Raw genomic sequence first — 17,294 nt, forward strand, 5'->3', positions numbered from 1 at the left:
CATCCTTGCTTTCTAAAACATGGAGACAGGTTTCCCTCTGACCACATTTCTCGACCTCTTGTTCATTTCTATTGGTAGATCAGAGGAATGGATTTAAATACATAGGCTCAAACTGGCATCTCAAAATGCAAGTATGACTTGTTTCCAAAAGGTATTCTGAATGCATTATCATGGGGCATTTGAACTTATGTGTAGTTAATTTAATAACAGTTATAAAAAATAGCAGCAAGAAGCAGCTGCATTATTCATTTGGTTCAAAGACCATTTGTGTTTCCCCAACATTAACTTCCTGTGCTTAAACTGACAGACCCTAGATAAATGCAATAATTCCTTCACATTTCACCATGATCAGCTCCTTACTTCTAACAGCAACAATTGTATTTCTTATTAACGTGTCTGCTGCTGATTCTTGTAGTGTTTGAATCTTAAAAAAAATTGTAAGAAACTGTCATAGCTCCTGTAAGAGCCTGAAGAAATGAAGAAGTCAAGAAATTAAGTATTGTGGTTTTCTCCTGGAGTTAAGGATGCTGCTGGGGTGTTGAGCCAAAATTATTATGTCTTCCTCCTCTGATATTGGCGCTAAAGGTCACATATGTTAGCATAGTTGGTGCTTGGTCATGGGATGAGTGGAGTAGAGGGGACTTCAGTGGGAAGTTTAAGAGAAGATTTAGGGCTGTAGAGGGTCTGGACTACAAAGAAGGGAGCCAGGATTTAAAACCAAGAATTTTGGAATGACGTCATATGACTTCATGTGACTCTAGCATCACTGGCTGAGGTTGGGTCAGAGTGAGATCCCTAATGTCACTCTAGGTTCATACCAGAATGGAAAGCTGCAGTCCTTGAATGTTACAGACTGTGGCCGGCTGTTTTCCTAGGCCATTTCCTCTTCTTTCTGGGCACATAGCTTGGTGGGGTCTCCCAACCTCTCCCACACTTATTCTAGTCAATGGAATATGACCAGAGTGATGGGCACTGCTTCTAGGATGGGCCAATAAAAGCCTCCCCTCTGTGTCCTCCACACTCCTTCCATTTATGTCGTATCGGAGAGGATGGAAATCTTAGAAAATACATGATCAGGATGGTTTCTATCCACAAGAGAAAAGGAGCCTGAGCTCTTGAATCACCACTTGGAGGTGAGCCATCTGCTGATCAAAACACCTCTTCTATTTTTATGTGAACAGAAATAAATTTATATTGGGTTTGAGCTACTATGTATAAATATTTTAGGGCAGCTAATATTCTCTTGGCTAATATACCTAGAGTCTGGAGGCAGACCAGAGATCCCTAGAATTAGGGCCTGGGTGCTCATCTCCCTCTGAGTCCGCTTTTGGAGGCCCCCAAAGTGGGATAGTTTGTCCAAGGAGTGGTCTGAGAAAGCAGGTGCTGAAATGGGATTTTGGAGCCAGATCACCTGCTGTCTGGCTGGCAGTGAGGATGGCATCCCTGCTGCCGGGTGAAGCACAGATAACCCCTGACATAAGGTTGCAGTGAAAGTGGGCAAACTTTCGCCAGGGGAGAGCTGGGATGGTATTCCGAGGCAAGAGAATCCCTGGATGTTGCAAGGTATCAGCAATTTTAGAAATGGGGCAAATGGTATCCATAAATGCAGAGGAACTGGACAGCTATTGCCAAGATCAATGAACATTTTGGAAAAAGATAAGGAAAGACTTTGAGTGATTGATGGGTAATTAAAAGCAAAGTGTGAAAGCCAGAGGCCCACCTTGGTAACAAGTAAAGGAACTTTTCTCCTGGACCCGACAGCAGAGAAAGCTGAGGCCCAGGCCCAGAGCTTCACCAAGATAGCAGAAGAAGAGAGATTCCCACTTAGTCCTGTCTGCTGTGACGAGAGCCCTGGTGATACAAAGGATAGGCATTTGAGATGGTGCACCCCAAAATCTTGAATCCCCAGATTCCTCTAAACCAGCTGAGTCTCAGAAGTGGCTACCAGCACTGATCCTGTGCCTGAAGATGCAGAAGCCTCTGTCCTGCAAGGCCTCCTGCTCCCGTCAGGATCTATCTCCACCTCCCCTTTTGGCCAGAGGCCACAGCTAAGGTTAAGTCTCAGCATAGCCCAGTGGGGATGCACTATGTCTGAAAAGGGAGGAAATAGAACAGACCCCACAGCTGCTGCAGGACCTAGTCGTCATGTGCCTGGAGGAGCCTGGGGGAGCCTGGGTTCTGAGTTCTGGGTCAAGAGAGAGGAATGGAGAGCTGGATTACAGTTTACTGAGTTAGAACCACTCTCCTGGGACACAGGATTTAATACCATGGTGTGGGTTCTAAGAAACATGGGATGTGCTAATATTAGGGCTTCCAGAAGCATAAAAAAAGCCACGTGGACTCTGGGGGTGCTCTGACATGCTGCCCAGATCCCCATGCAGGGCTTATTCCTCTGGCTGCTGGGAGAGATGCTGACTGTCAGCCCTTAGCTGTTGGTCTCTGCAGAACTGCATGGGCTGAAAAGAGCCATCCCTCTCTAGGCCATATCCCCTGCCAGGGGTGTTGACATGGGTCTGTGGAAGCCTGGCCCCCTTCCCCAGCTCAGGACAACTCAGAAGGGCCAATTTCAGCATGTCCCATGGAGGTCAGCTTTTTACAAAATTGCAGTCCAGCCCAATCCTGCTGCCTTACACAGGGAGTGGTCCTAGGAGCATTGGCTACTCTCTGAGTCTGCTTCCTGGGAACCTCAACCTGCTGCAACCTCTTAGGAAGGTCTCTCTGTATGGACTAATGTCAACACCTCTGGGCAAATCCAACATAGCTGCTCTTCCTCTTGTGCTGGAACCAGCCATTGGTTCAAGGCTTTGTATGAAGAGGAACATTTCCTCACACCCTCGAATCCCCACCAGTGCAGAGAGATGCCTGTACCTTGAAAGGCTTAAGGGGACAGAGATTCACTAAAGGAATGGCAGATGCATGCCTCCAGCTCATGCCTACTCTGGAGCCTGGGATTACTGGGTGGAGGGTTGACAGAGGTGGCCTGAAGTCATGCTGAAGCTGATCATGTAGTAATCATCTGTCCATGCATCCATGCACTCATTCATGTATTCACCCATCCTTGTGTCCACCATGCATCTCTGTATCCATCCTATGTCTCTCCATTCTAGGCATACAAATTGGTGGGTACTGTGCATGAGGTTCAGTGCTAGGCACAGGGGCTATGAGATGAATAGGACCCCGAGCTATCCTCAGCAATCTCAGTGTCAGGGGAGGAGACAGACAGTCACAGGGCAGGGTGATAAGGGTAACTCAAGTAGCAACGTGATCCTGAAAGACAGAGGGGCCATGCTGCCTGTGTCTTCCCAGAAGAAGAATAGCTGAGACTGGCCATAAAAAGCTACTGGAGTTTAACTGGTGGGATATGGGAGGTCAGTGGAGCTTCCATCAGAAGGAAAAACACCTTCAGAGGCAAAAAAGAGAGATGGATTCTCCAGCATGAGATTAGAACACAGGGAACAGAGAGAGAGAGAGAGAAGGGAGGCTGGGAGGGCAAGCAGGAGAAGGTCAGGTTGGCTGTTTGGACTTTATTCTGTGCACAATTGGGGCCAGAGGTGACATTTGGGGGGATGGGACAGGGAGTTAAACACAATATGAAGAACGGACAGCAGAAAGTGGAGGGCATGCCAGGGGACCAGGCTACTGGACAAGTTGAGGTAAGATACAGACGGGCTGGAAGGGGAGGGCTGGCGATGGCAGCGTTTGGGAGGTAGAAACAATCAAGCTCAGGTGTGCCAGGTGTGGCAGGTAGGGGTAAGGGTCAGGGCCAGAGTCCTTTTGTTATTTCCCTCTTGGGAGTCTGAGGATATGATGATGCTGGAAATTGAGAGGGGATCAAAGGAGGTTCATGAGTGGCTACGCTGTTGGGAAAGATTCCAGTTTGCTGCTCTGGGACATGCTCCGAGCACCCTGGTGGGGACAGGCATGCTCCCCTCCTGGTGCTCTCACCACACTTGTGTTTATGTGGCCTGCCATGAATCAGACTCCTTGGGCAATCAAGTCACAACGTGGATCCACTTTAATGTCACATCTTGTCCGTTTGGGACATGGACAATGAGCCGAGTGTGGGATGAGTGTTTTTCCTTCTGAATTCCATTGTTAGAGCTGGCCCACCACCCCACCTGGCAAGCCCTTCCTGAAACCTGATTCTGTCATTCAACGAGTGTGGGAGAAAATTCATCCTAACAGTTTAAGGCTGAACCCCAGGATTTTGAGCAACTTTTCATCTCCTTTTAGATGGTTTGACTGCTCAAAGTTTGGGCAGTGGGGAACAATGATGGGACCTTTGAGACAGATCTTGTTCTGTAATGATTTTGTGGAAAGCTGAAACTTAGACAGAACCAAAGCCAAAAAATAAAGAGAGGTAATGAAGAAGCAGGTGAGATACCCACTCTGAGTCAGCTTTAACTCATTGATTTCAAGTTCTGAGCAAAGATCCAGGTCAGTTGTCATTTTCCGGGGCACTTCTGTCTCCTTGGCCTCAGTGGGGCCTGTGCCCAGGTCACCAGAGACAATGCTCACTCCTATTTCCACTGTAGGGGCCCTGTGCTTGGCCGTGGGTACCAAAGAAGAATCCACCCACTGCCTGACCTCTGCAAGCTCCAAGGCTGGTGGGAGAGGTGCTCAGAGCCCTCTGACTCGGGTCCTTGTTGTGCTGTGGGAAGCCAGCACCTAGAGGCAGCTGGAGTCTGGGCACAAGTAGGACGGACCAGTCACTGACTTCCAGTGTGGCTTTTGTTCTTTGAGCACCATTTCACCAGCAATGAAATGGAAATAATTACCTGTGCTTCATATGTGCATGAGGATTTAAATGATATTCTAGAGCTAAATGAGTGAGTACTGGGGATTTGGTCCTGTGTCCAGAGGATGGGGTGGAGGGGACAGGCCTGCCAGGGCCCTATCAACACAAGGGTTCTAGGTGCCCCAGAGAGCTGTTTCCCACACCCACAAGTCTGGCTTGTGGCTGGGGAGCTTTTGAGCCCAATGCAGTGTCTGTCACCGAACAGGTAGCCAGTCCCACTAATGCACCATTCCTCAGCTTTCTGGAAAGGTAGCTGTTCCAAGACCACCAGGAAATCCTACAAGTCCGCAGCTTTCATGCCAACAGCTCATGCTAACAGAGGAGATGATGCTTTTTGTGCAGATGCCGGCCCCTCCCCATGTCAGATGCCCCCTGGAGCCAGGTGGAGCCTTGGGGGCTTGGCTGTTGCAGAGGACATGACTATAATGAGCCTGGTACCAGAAGAGGGATTGGCAGACACCGCAGGCAGCAAAGAACCCCTTCTGGGGATGTTCAGAAATGTTCAAGAGAACCAGGAGGTGGGCGGGCTCTGGAGGAAGGGGAGTCAGGCCAAGATGTGAAACTTGTCACTCTTTTTTGTGGTAAAATATGTTTTTTAAAATTGTGGTAAAATATGCATAACATATAATTGCTCATTTTAAAGTGTACAAATTGGTGATGTTAAGTACATACACAGTGTTGTACAATCATCACCACTATCTAGTTCTGAAACATTTTCATACCTTAAATGGAAAACCCCATTCTTCCTCCCCAGGGGCCCTGGTAACCAACCACTAATCTGCTTTCTGTCTCTAGGGATTTGCCTGTTGTGGGCATTTCATATGGACTCAGACATACGTGGCCTTTTTGTGTCTGTCCTCCTTCAATTAGCACAATGCTTTTGAGGCCCATCCATGTTGTAGCGTCCACTGTACCTCATTCCTTTTTAATCTCACGCTGCACAGAGCCCGCTACACCAGACGCACAGATAGAGATCAGTCCCATGCCCTTCCTCCTTTCACAAATGTACTTCCACCGGTAGGGGCTCCAGGGTCCTCCCAGAGCGAAGGGAAGTGCACTCCGGCAGGGCTGGCGCTCAGGAGTGCTCAGGAGTCCTGGTGTTTTGTTTCCCTTGGAGGGTGTGTGAAATTCTGGCTGCTGGCGGCACTAAACCTGAGCGCTGCCAGGGGGCAGCATGTTCCAGCGGAGCCTGCACCCCCTTGGGGGAACCGGTGCTTAGGAAGCTGCTTGGCTCCAAGTACACTCGCCGCCTTTCCATCAGGCATGTTTCGGATGTACAGCTTCAGCCAAACAAATTGTCTGGGCTTAATTTCTGAGAAATCATTGTCGAGAATTGCTGAACCAGTTTAATTCTAAAGCACATATTTATACGGGGCTTCAAAACGCACATCCCTGTGCTTGATTACAAATGGAAGGGAGAGAAAGTTTAATCAGGAATGAGATTGGGTCTGAGCAGGGATGGCAGCAGGGAGAGGAGTGGAGAGGGAGCAGGAAGGCGTGTATTTGGTGAACCCTGCTGGGGCAGCTGATGGAAAAGGCGCGAAGAGTTAGGACTCCCCTTAGGCTCAGATCCAAGGACTAGCTGGCTTAAAAAATGTGTGAGAGGAGCTGGGGGCTGTATGTTTCCTGGGACATTCGGGCTTTGGAGTGAAGCAGCCTCTTGACTTCTGTTGACTGGCCCCTGCTCCTGGGATGTGCCAGCCTGCCACCCTCTCCCCCTGCCACCCAATGGGGGATACCCTGCTCCTGTCTCCCCTGCCCTATCCAGGTATCTGTCCTCAGCCTAGGTTGAAGGGGGCAGGTAGGTAAGTTGGTCACATGCAGGGGGCCCTACCCCAGAAGAAGGAAGGCAGGGAGATCCCTGCTAATGGAGTTTCCCCATTCCTGCCCCCTGCTCCGCGGTGCTGGTGCTGGCTTATCTTCCTGAGATGCAGGGAAGCTGCAGGAGGCCTGTGCATGCACCACCCTCCCAGGGAGGCATTGACATGCCCTGCGGAGTGGCCCTGTGGCGACAGAGCTGCTCTACCCCAAATTCAGAATGGAGGGTAAAAGATGAAGCGGGGAAGCCTTGTGCTTAGAGACAGCAGAGCTTCTAGCCAGACTTGCTGTGTGATTTTGGCAAGTCCCTGTCCCTCTCTGAGCCTCAGTGTCCTCATCTGTAAAATGAGTGCGTTCGTTCAGAAACGAACATGATGCAGCAGCTTTTCCCAGACCCTATGCTAAGATCTTGCATGTTTATGATATAGTTTAAGTCTCAAAATAGTTCCTCCTACCCCCCAAGAGGCATTATGATCCCCATTTTACAAATGAGGAAGTCAGGGCTTGCAAAGCCATGTCACAGGAGTGGCAAGAACTGTGGGTCTTGTATCCCTATCTGAAGTCAAATGCCAGCTCTGACCTCTGGGCCTCTGAGCATGCACGGAGCAGGGCACCCCTCCCACCCCCCACAACTGTGTGCCACCTGAAGCAGATCCAGGCTCTAGACATTTGTGGCCACCATGACATCTAAAGGCTCATCTTGGGAGGAAATCTTACAAAATTTGGCTTCATTCACAGTGTCCCATACAAAGTTATCAAACTTCTCAGGGAAAGAAAGGGTAAATCCACATTCTGTTCTTTGACACACAAGGCAGTGTAACTCCAGAGACAGAGGTTTTGGACTCAGAGAGGCCTGTGTTCAAATCTCAGCCCTGCCACTTAGTGGCAATGTGGCCTTGAGTGGATTTGTCCAAGCTCTCTGCGCTTGAAATTTCTCCTTTGAAAAGTGGGGATGATAATAACTATTTCACTACTTTATAGGGATTTGGTGGGACAGTCTCAATATAGTGCTAATGTACATATACTGACTGAATGAGAAGTCTAAGGTTTATACCTAGCGTCAGCTGACATCCACAACACACCTGGTGACATTTCTAACAGCCCTTCTTGAAGAGACAAGGACCGAAAATGCTGGGGATGGGCAGGGCTGGAGGCTGGGGTGTGTAACTCATTCCAGACTTTTCAAGGCACTGGCCATAGGAATGAAGAGTGGTCTCCCTCATTCTGCTCAGCAACCTTCAACTTTATTTATTAGGCCCTGCTTTGTGTTCAGTCTTTCTTTTTGTGGCGACACAGCAAAACACCATAATTTTCTAATACTATACAGTGCCAACATCTTGGAGGATTTCAGGACAGATCCTAATAGCCAGCAATCTCTGCATTATAACAGTCGGATGTAAGAATCCTCGAAAGGCATGCAGCTCTCTAAAGCCAAGAACTGAAGCAGTTTTCCTCTAAACATTTATTATAAACACAAGCATTATTTGTATTCAGCACAGACCAAAGAAACACGAAGCAGTTGGTCCTTTTTATTGCAATTGAAATCTGGCCTGATCTGGCAACCCTTTTTAGAATCACACACTGAATAAAGTTCCCCAAATGTGTGGGGAAGTGTGACAGTTTCTGTTTGTGGCATGGGGGTGTTGGGTGTGGGGGTGTCTGCATGGGCCAGGCACGTGGGTCTCCACAGGGGGCCAGCAGGCTGCAAATTCACCCCCCTCTGGGATGATGATGAAGGTGAGACTGAGAAGAAGAGTGGCACATGAGTGTTCATTTTTCACTAAATTGAGAGGTCTCCAAGGTCAAGTACAACTGTCAGAAACTCAGTTCTAGCCAGCTTAAATAAAGAAGTGAATTTGTGGGTTCTTAGGCTAGGAAGTCCATGGGGCTAGCTTTAGGTGCGGCTTGATCTAGGAGTATCTTGGGTTGGACTCCCGAAAAGCAGAGCTGGCAATGGAGATGCCCGTGCATGTGCCTGGCTGAGGGAATGCTTTCAGGAGGAACAGCCAGGGAGTGAATTTGCCAGCGAAGGATGTGGTTTCAGATGGAGTCTAGCTTCAGCCTGATCCCACGGGGAGCTCTGGACTGTGAATACATCACAGAATAGTCCCACTCTAAGGCAAGAAGCTTGGACTTTTTGTACTCCCATATCTGTTAGGCATTGGCTATGGGCTGCGTTTGGGATGGGGGGCATAACCTCCATGGAATTTCTGGTCCAAGTGGCTCTCTTTGGCTAAGGGCAATGCTCTACAGAAGGATTGAACTATGAGCTAATAGCAATTATAGTCAGCACTTAAGATGGGCGCACTGATCTGGAAGAGGGTATATGGGGCGAGGCACCAACATGTCTGCATCACGGGGCTTAAGCAATGACAGGGTTTCATCTCTCATTCCATTTCTGAGCTCTGCTTCTTGGCTCCATTGTCAAATAGAATGGGGGTAAGATGGTCACTGAAGGCCTTAAGCTTACATCTTCCATGAAGCCCATAAAGAGGCCTGATCTCTACTGGTGTTAAATATTAAGTTTCCTGGATTAGCCCTGCACAATCTCATAAGTAAAGTTGGTAGAGTTGGCTGTAATTAAACTCTCCGGATAAGGTTCCCCATAATGGTTTTATATTTCTAAAGAGGGAGGGATGCTGAGCAGGCAAAATACAGCGTTGATCCCCTGCCGGGCTCAGAACTCCTACTTAAGTCAGAAAGGCATTCTAGGTGGAGAGAGCAGCATGTGCATGGCTGTAGGGTACCAAGTAGTGCCAGTCAGTTGGGAGAGCAGAAGTGGGCTAAGTTGATGGAAGAAGGTAGGCTGAGAAGAAGTACATACGCAGGACAGAGAGATAAGCAAATGCAGCTCTTGGAGGGCCTTGCTGACTAACAAATGAGTATGAACTTTATCTTGAATATTATGGGTTTGGTTTGAGGTTCTTCTGAGTGTATACTGCACTCTTATTATACTATTCTTACTCCAGGGATCTGGTATCAGATCACCAGTAAGGCTAGAGATTGTGGACTTAAACCCAGCCAGTACAAAAGAGGCTTGTTCCAGGGCAGAATTCAGCAACAGGGCTGCTGGGCAGTAGTCACATGAACTGGGGGGTAGGTGGGCATCACCTATGCCATTTAAGGTCATAGTCCATTTTGAACAGGTCTCAGCCAGAGCTGGGGTGGAAGGGTGTGGACCAGGTCTGAGCAGCCAGTCCTGAATGGACCTTGATTGGAGTCAGCCCTGTATTGAAGGGAATCTATTGTTCTATTCAGGGAAATTAAGGCAGGAACCAGGCTATGAGGGTCAGACCAGCACACAACAGGGAGCAACTGAAGATCACAGCTCTCCTTAGGGAGCAAGTGGTACTCCAACCCTCCCTCTGTGGGGAGCTAAAGATGCCAGGGGTCAGGAAGGGAGACATGTTAGTTCAGGTTATTCTTGCTGCTATAACAAATAACCCTCATCATTTTAGTAACCTAATACAAGTGTTTTCTCCTTATGTATCCCCAGGTTCTTTCCATCTTGTGGATCCACCAGTCCCTAGGGTATGTGTCCAGGCAGAAGAGAATGTGGAGAAAGCACATCTGCTTCTTAACTGCCTTGCCCAAGAGAGTGAGACAAATCACATTTGCTCATACTGAATTGGTAAGAACTTGTCACATGACCTTACCTAGATGCAAGGGCAGCTGGGAAATGTAGTTCTTGGCTGGGCAGTGCTCCTTAGAACTCAATGTTACAAAAGGGAAACAAGCATTTGGATGAATAGCAGGCTGTCCCTGACAAAGGGGTCCAGCACACACTACACGCTGCTGAGGAATGGGGTCACTGCTTTGCTCTGCCCACAAGCAGTTGTCCCTGATATAACTCAGCCCCTGAAATGGTCTGAATGGATCTGAGAGTGGTTTCCAGCCCAACAGTCGGTGGAATTGGACTGAGGAGATAAGGACTCAGTGAAATACAGAGCCTTGCAAAGTACATGAGAAAAAATAAATTAATGCGTGAAATGATTTCCTGAGTGGGACCTGGGTTCCAGGAAAAGCTTCTGAGTACACAGGGTTTGAGGTATATCTGGTTTCCCTCCTGCAGCCTCTGTTTGTGCTTAGGCCGTGTTTGATCAGCTCAATTTCTGTTTGGAATCAAGGACCTTCTCCCCCACCACTTATTCCTGGCCTTCTCCTGGATCCACAGTGACTGTGTGTGTAAGGCTGAATTTGTAGCCTGAGGACATTCTCTCAGCAGCTCCTTGTAATGATCTAAATATAGCCGCCCCACCTCCGGTGCAGAGCCAGGAGAAGTGAGACTGCTTTACAGGCTCCTTGCTGTGGCATCCTTGGGCGAGGGCAGAGGACAGGATTTGAGGCTTGGCCTCTTCACGTATTCAGTGACCTTGATGAGGCATACGACTTTTATTAATGTTCCTTCATTTGTAAAACGGGAACAGTTGCTGTTGCCATGACAAAAACAGATAAGGGGTTCAAAAGAGTTTTGTAAACTGTAAAGTGCTGTGACAACATTAGGGATCATGGACAGGGTCCATGGGCAGTTTAAAGCACAGACTCTGGAACCAGGCTGTCTGAATTCACATCCTGGCTTTGCTACTTTCTAACTCTGTGCCTTGGGCAAGTTACTGCTCATCTCTGCACCTAAGTTCCTCATTTATAAAATGAGATAGTAATAGTACCTACCTCATGAGGCACTGTGGGATCAAGTGAAATAATGTAAGATGTTAGCACAATGTCCAGCCTATAGTCCCTGCCCAGTAAACAGTGATGGGTATTACTACTCTGTGCATGCCTCTGATTGTTCATCTGTTGTATCTTTGTTCCTTTTGTTTCATTGGCTACAATGCCTTTTCCCAGTCTCCATGGGTGTGGTTCCTATTCAGCCATTTGAGGCTCAGCAACAATACCCACTCCTCTTGAAATCCTGCCCTACTAGAGTGACAGGTGTCACAAATCCAGGAAGCGCTGGTGCCTCCTGTAGTCGGGCAATGTGGTGGAACTGCCTGGTATCACCATGGGAACTTGTCTTTCAGGGCCTGCCATTCCTGTAAATCACCCCTCTGCTAGGATGCCTGGGTTCCTACCTTCTCTCTCTTACTACACAGAGAGCTGTTCATCGGCAGGGGACGTTAGATTGGGTTATGCCTGCTGCTGTAACAAATAAGTCCTAGTATTTTAGTAGTTTAACACATTACAAGTTTATTATCCCAGGAGGAGAAGGGAGAGGAAGAGGGAACATCACAGAGATCAAGAGAGCATGAGAGAAGCAGAAAAAGGCAGGGTGGGGGGTCTTGTCCATTTACATACCTCCCCCACCAGGCCTCCTCTTTGTTTTTTGAAGCAAATAAAATTAAATGCAAATAAAACAACAGTTACTTCAGCAAGTCTGCTGTGTTGGTCCATTCCCACTTCCTAAACATGCATTTCTTTATAAAGATGCTGTTTCCACAATTCTTTTTTTGGGAGGCGACCAGGTGGGGAGACAAAAAATAGAATCAAGTATTCTTTGAGTTGGATGAATGTATCATCATTGCCTTTAAAAAACCTTTTCATTATGGAAAAATTTATATAGAACATGAAAATAATAGTACAATAAACCCCCATCAGCATCTCTCAGCTTTATAATTCCTGAGCAGAATAAACCCTGACTATAATAATTCAGTCATCACAATGACCTTGTCTTATGGGTACTGGTTTTATCCCCATTTTGTAGATGAGGGAACTGAGGCTTGGGGAGGTTAAGTAAGTTTCCTTGAGGTATCCAGGTAGCTGAGCTCTGTAGAGTCCATACTATTAACTGCCATGCTGCCTGAGCTGGCTCTCTAGATCTGGGCATATTGTGCCATTTACATTCCTTGGAGGGCTGCTGTTTATTTCAGGATGCTAGGTAATATGTGACATATGTGTGTCTTTGCTCAAAATATAATCTAGACACTGATACTCAAAGTCTGATCCACAGACTAGCAGTTTCAGCATCACCTGGGACAAAAACAGAATCTCAGGCACAGCCCAGACCCCCTGAGTCAGAATTCCTGGGGGCGGGGTCCAGCTGTCTGTTTCCACAAGCCCTCCCTGTGCTTCTGCTGCGAAGCACTTGTCTCCAAGGCTTTGCTTCCTCCCAGAGTGCTCTGTGGGTGCCTGCTTTGCGTGCCAGCCTGGGAATGGCTTCTCTCTTTCCCTCCTCCCTCTGTTGGCGGCATGCCCCGTGTGTATTTAGATCCTCCACTCCGGGTGTCCTGCGGATGACACTAATCCTCTGAAACACCATCTTTATGACACACAATAGTTGACCTGCGTCCGGTAAATTGTCAGCATCCCAGTGCTCCTAGGAGATTCTGCCCACATGTACCGCAGCCTGCTTGAGGCTGTAAGTGGTGTCATCCTTGTAACCAGGCTTCCAGGTCCTCCAGGCTGCCATCCCACACCACTGTGATTTACCTATGCAGGTGTGAGGGGCAGCACCTGTTAGAAATATACACAGGCAGGTTTTACTTTTGCTCCATAAAAATGGATAAATCTGCCACCCATAAAGGCTTATTTATTGCTTAGAGTTCATTATACATGCATGAAAATACAATTAATTTAACTCTCTGGCAGAACTTCCTGCCTGAGGCTGGATTCAGGATTGGAATTCAGGTTTAGGTGGGGGCAACTAAAGTGAGCTTGAGAGAGTTGGAATTGCAGCTGGGTGTTAAGGGGTCTGGAGGTTCAAGGCTGGGGTTCCTTCCAGTCCTGGCCTGGCAAGGCTGGTGGTTTGATTCTAGGCAAGTCTAGCCTCTTAGCCTCAGTTTCTCATCTGTAAAATAGGGATAATCATACCTGCTGCATAAAATCATTGTGGCAATTAAAATAATGCCATATTTTATTAAACTCAAACCACTGACACTAACCACAAGACGTAGTTTAATTGTATGCATCACTGAGACAGGCAAGAAGCTGCTAACTAAACTAGACTTCATGCTTTTTAATCACTTAGTTTTTATTTTATGTTCATTGAAAGACCTCTTATATTCATTTAGACATAAACTGTATCATATATCACACATTTGCGTACATTAAAAAGGAAAACACAAGCAAAATAAACTGGTGAAGGTATTTCTAAAACTTTACCACACTCAGATTTCAATTTCTGTGAATCATTTTTTGACTCAGTCTTTGACGTCCGTATTTTTCCACATCATCTTGTCCATTGTGCTACCAAGAGGGTTCATGATGTCGTGATTCCTTGAAGAGTGCTCTCAACTCTGCCCTCGGAAATTTTTTTCCCCAAGCTGCCCATTCGGCAAACTTTGATGCTAGAATTTTTAGAATTGGCCAGGAAGTATCAGGGGGATGGTTTACAGACAACCAGGTCTCATGTTCTTCCTCAGATGGCTGTGTATTAGTCGGGGTTCTCCAGAGAAACAGAACCAATCAGATAGATATATACGATGATATGTATATTTATACTACATATTTATATATATTTATCATATATATTTCTTAGTTATAGGAATTGGCTTGCATGGTTATGGAGGCTAAGAAGTCCCACAATCTGCTGTTGGCAAGCTAGAGAACCAGTAATACAATTTAATTCCAAAGGCCTGAGAAATGGGGGGGCAGAGGTCTAAGACTCAGTCTGAGTCCAAAGGCCCCAAAACCAAGAGCACCCGTGTTCACGGGGAGAAGAAGATGGATGTCTCAGGTGAGGAGAGAGCAAAGGCAGCCTTCCTCCACCTTGATGTTTTATCCAGGTCCTCAGGGGATTGGATGAGGCCCACACGCATTGGTGAGGGCCGTCTTCTTTACTTAGTCTACTGATTCAGACATTACTCTCTACCTAAGACACCCCCACCAGACACACCTAGAAGTATTTTACCTGCTATTTGGGCATCCCTGAGCCCAGTCATCTGGACCATCAAATTTCACCGGCGTGGTCTGTAAGTGGTTTGTCGACTGAGAGGTGGGGCTCGCCCTTGTGCACCAGGAATCTCTAGCAATCTTGAGCACCCACAGCCACACCATGTCACAAGGCCTGCTTGGCCTGGCTGCCGCAGGCTCCCAGACATGTCTCCCTTTCAGAGATGTTAAAATGGGGAAAAAAGGTGCTTCTAGAATAAATCAAATGTGATAGATGTAAAACATTTGGCAGTGAGGCTGGCACATCAGAATGGACAGGAATTTGCGTTTGCTGTATGTCCTCTGTGTACCAGGCTGTATTGGTCTGCTTGGGCTGCATAACAAAACACCACAGACTGGGGGGCTTAAACAACAGACACTTATTTTCTCACAGTTCTGGGGGCTGGGAGTCAGAGGTCAGGGTATCTGCGGGACTGGTTCCTCTTGGGGCCTCTTTTATTTGGCTTGTAGGTGGCTGTCTTCTCGCTGTGTCTTCACATGGTTTTCCTTCTGTGTGTGTCTGTTTTAAAGATATCAGTCTATTGGGTTGAGTCCACCCTAATTACCTCATTTTAACTTAAGTACTTCTTGAAGACCTTACCTCCAAATACAGTCACATTCTGACATCCTGGGGCTGAAGAGGGCAGTGAAAGAATTTGTGGGAGCAGGGATGCCTTTCAGCTGCTAATGAGCCCCCTGTAAACAGGATGTTCTTTCAACTGCACCCACGAGGGTCAGGGATGACGGATCAGGGTCCAAGCTATAAAATTGGGCTGCCTTTACTTTTTTGGCAGAACATGTATAATCTGCCATTTGATGAGATAATTGGGTCTGAGCTGCCCTCTGTCTGTCTGTGCTCATTCTTCTGTACTGTTCGCTCACTCCCAAACCCCAAAACCTAACATTCACCAGGGAGAAGGCAAGCAAGGCTGATGACGTGGGCAGACACCAGGACCACCCCCCCACCTTCCCCTTCCTCATGAGGCAGAAGTCTTTGAAGACAGCAGGGGGCTCTGCTTTGACTCTGGGGCATCACAGAATTTAATTCATTTATAATCCTGGGTGGGAAGCTTCCAAAAATACCTTATCCTTAAGCAGTTTCATTGTGGATGTTAGTCGCTCAGGCCTTAACAAATTCAGGTTAACTAATTCAGATCCCAGTGGAGTTTTTCCTTTTTTTTCTCCTGGCATCCTCTGATGTCAGGCCAAACAAAAATTCACATTGAGGATGTGAGTCCCACACTTCTCCCAGCATTATATCCGAAGGGCCCTGGGAGTGTATTAATAGCCTGGAGTCATGGTACAAATGGTTATTTATATGTGTAGGTGATGGCTAAAGTACACCCTCCAGTAATTATTCACAATTAACAAGCACTTCAGTAAATGAACAAAATCTGTTCTTAATCCATTGAGGCAGCAATTCTTTATCTGGAACTCATGTACCCGAAACTCCTGGTTAACCAGCCCTCCCACACAGCTCCAGAACAAAGCTAATTAGAGATTATAGTCATGACCTTCAGGCTCTGGAAGGAGCCTGAAGGGTACTTGAGTCATCAATAAAATATAATGTGTTCAGTCGGTTTTCAGTTGACAAGCATAGTGCAGTTGAAAATTGGTGATAGCTCTAAGGACCCGTTAACTCTCTGTTAACTGGAAAGGTGAGGGCAGCTTTGTCCAGAGCGCTTACCGTCTGCCAGGGATGGTGCTAAGAACTTTATGGGCATCCTCCCGACTGCTCTGCATGGTGGGGATTCTGGCTTTTGGGGGTCCCAGGGTGTCCTTGGGCAGACAGTAGGAACCAGGCTCTTCTCTCCTGCTTGTCCATCCTAAGCTGTTGTCCTTGACCCAGGCCCCTGTGATGATGCAGTTTATGGAGAGTCTGTAATGACTAACCCCGAAGAAATCTCCAAGAGGATCCTGTTAAATTCTTGCATTTTACATGAGGAAACTGAGCCCAGGGAGGTTGAGTGATGTCCTCAACTTTGCCCAGACCACCCCCCCACCCCACCGTCTCCTACACCTATGTTCTCTCTTTTACCTCACAGTGTATTTGACATAATTCATTTGCTGTATTGATCATCTCCAGGAGTGTGTAGATTGATTTTATAGCCAAAGATAGGATCCAGAAGACAGATCTTGTCTTTTTTTAAGATGAAGAAAATTAACAAAAATCTTATGCATTGACAGTATAAGTGTTGGCCGAGTCTGGATCCTTGAGGATGAATGTGAGATGCATGAAATTTATGCCCACCTGTGTAATTTGGTGTACATTTTGTGCACATTTCTACTATGCTTGCCTTCATGCCTGACATTCAATCTGTTAGCAGTCCTGCCAGCACTGCTTTTAAAACATATCCAAAAATCAGACTGCTTCTGATGATTCCAAAGCTCCTGTCCTGGTCCTAGGGACTGTTGTCTCTCACCTGGATGACTTCCACAGACTCTTTATTAGAATATCTGCTTCTCTTCACACTTAGAATACAATATGAACTCATTACCAGGACCTTAAGACCTGGCAGGACATGATTTCTTCCCACCTCTCTGACCTCATACACTACCCTCTACACTCTATTCCAATCACTCTGGTCTTACTATGCCAAACTCATTCCTGCCACAAGACCTTTGCATAGGCTATTTTCCTCCATCTAGAATGCCCTTTGCCCAGATGGTTTCTCGGCCCATTCTTCCATTTTATTTAAGTCTGTGTTCAAATATCAGATATCCCCTTCAGAGATGCTTGCCCAACTGCCATGTCTAAAATAATTTCACCACTCTTTTATTTTATATTTCCATGTGCAGCTTTGGTGTTGCA

At 47.0% G+C, this 17,294-nt stretch overlaps 1 long non-coding RNA gene across 1 annotated transcript in view; it reads left to right on the top strand.

The window, feature by feature from the left end:
- Positions 1-17,294, top strand: part of LOC140849463 (uncharacterized) — a 51,189-nt gene that overhangs the window by 14,465 nt on the left and 19,430 nt on the right. The window contains exon 2 of the long non-coding RNA XR_012131332.1: positions 10,113-10,247. This is a non-coding gene — a long non-coding RNA (uncharacterized lncRNA). The remainder of the gene's footprint in view (positions 1-10,112; positions 10,248-17,294) is intronic.

The sequence above is a fragment of the Manis javanica genome, chromosome 5 (genome assembly GCF_040802235.1).
Source record: "Manis javanica isolate MJ-LG chromosome 5, MJ_LKY, whole genome shotgun sequence".
Classification (NCBI taxonomy): Eukaryota; Metazoa; Chordata; class Mammalia; order Pholidota; family Manidae; genus Manis; species Manis javanica.